Source organism: Cebus imitator, unplaced genomic scaffold (genome assembly GCF_001604975.1).
Source record: "Cebus imitator isolate Cc_AM_T3 unplaced genomic scaffold, Cebus_imitator-1.0 Scaffold15, whole genome shotgun sequence".
NCBI lineage: Eukaryota > Metazoa > Chordata > Mammalia > Primates > Cebidae > Cebus > Cebus imitator.
Window position 1 is genome coordinate 10,151,689 of NW_016107330.1, and position 2,146 is coordinate 10,153,834.

Genomic DNA, 2,146 nt, shown 5'->3' on the forward strand with positions numbered 1-2,146 from the left:
TTTTTTTTGAGACGAAGTCTTGCTTTGTCACCAGGCTAGAGTGCAATGGTACGATCTCAGCCCGCCCACTGCAACCTTCGCCTCCCAGGTTCAAGCCATTCTCCTGCCTCAGCCTCCCAAGTAGCTGGGACTACAAGCACACGCCACCATGCCCAGCTAATTTTTGTATTTTTAGTAGAGACGGGGTTTCACCATGTTGGCCAGGAAGGTCTCCATCTCTTGACCTTGTGATCCGCCTACCTTGACCTCTCAAAGCGCTGGGATTACAGGCATGCACCACCTTGCCCGGCCTCCAGTGATTCTTATAATTAACTCTAGTGAAGTGGGCGGAGCATTCATTTTATTCACAAGTACTATACTCCTTCCCTTTGTCCTTTAAATATAATTTATAGGCAGCATTGATTTGCACTTAAAGACATTGTCTAACCCAGGTCTCTTCTGAGAGAAGAGAAATTATCCCATTCAAAATCCATGTGTAGGCTAAAAGGCTAAGGGTTTATGCAAGAAAAAATATATACATATATATATATATATTTTGAGACAGACTTTTGTTCTTGTTGCCCAGACTGGAGTGCAATGGTGTGATCTTGGCTCACTGCAACCTTTGCCTCCCGGGTTCAAGCGATTCTCCTGCCTAAGCCTCTCCAGTAGCTGGAATGACAGGCTAGCTTTGAACTTCTCACCTCAGGTGATCTGCCTGCCTTGGCCTCCCAAAGTGCTGGGATTGCAGGCATGAGCCACCACGGCCCACTGAAAGATTTTTACAAGAAGGGCAAGTGTTGGCTTTTCTATCAATATGTTAGCAGTCTGTATTTCCACATGTTTTGTGGTGAGAAACCCTTCCGTGGTTTCTAAGGTTTGGAATGTCTGTCTTTGCCCCTGAGCTCATGAGATTTCCAGAGAAATGATTCAAACAACTCCATTAAATAGGTACTTACTTCATGCCTGGGGCTTCACATTTTTATTTAACCTTTACAACTCTCTTTCCCATTCTTATCTTATTGTATCAGAAAAACATGAGTCAAAACCGCAATGAAATAACATCTCGTGGCAGTTAGAATGGCTTTTGTTAAAAAGAAAAATAGCAAATGTTGGTGAGGCTTTGGGGAAAAGGGGAACATTTTTATACTGTTGGTGGGAATGTAAATTAGTTTAGCCACTGTGGAGAGCAGTTAGGAGATTTCTCAAAGAACTAAAAGTTGAATTACCACTCGACCCAGCAGTCTCATTACTGGGTATATACCCTAAGCAATATAAATAGTTCTATCAAAAAGACAGATACATCCGTATATTCATTGCAGCACTATTCATGATAACAAAAACATGGAATCAACCCAGGTACCCATTAACAGTGGATTGGATAAAGAAAATGTGGCATATATACACACCGTGGAATACTATGCAGCCATAAAAAAGAACAAAATTATGTCATTTGTAGCAATATGGATACAACTTTAAGCCATTATCCTGAGTAAACTAACGCCAAAACAGAAAAACAAATACTGCATTTTTTTTTTTTTTTTTTAGACGGAGTGTTGCTCTGTTGCCAGGCTGGAGTGCAGTGGCAGGATCTTGGCTCACCGCAATCTTTAACTCCAGGGTTCAAGTGATTCTCCTACATCAGCCTCCTGAGTAGCTGAGACATGCCACCATGCCCAGCTAACTTTTATATTTTTAGTAGAGACGGGGTTTCACCATGTTTGCCAGGATGGTCTCTATCTCCCAACTTCGTGATCTGCTGCCCTTGGCCTCCCAAAGTGCTGGGATTACAGGTATAAGACACCACACCCCACCAATACCTCATGTTCTTATAAGTGGGAGCTAAACATTGGATACACATGGACACAAAGATGGGAACAGCAGACTCTGGGGAATACAAGAGTATTCTGATTGTGTACTTTGCTCACTACCTGGGTGACAGATTCCTTTGTACTCCAGACCTCAGCATCACGCAATATACCTTTGTAAGAAACCTGCACGTGTACATGCTGATTCTAAAATAAAAGTTGAAAACAGGCCGGGCGTGGTGGCTCAAGCCTGTAATCCCAGCACTTTGGGAGGCCGAGGCGGGTGGATCACGAGGTCAAGAGATCAAGACCATCCTGTTCAACATGGTGAAACCCCGTCTCTACTAAAAATACAAAAA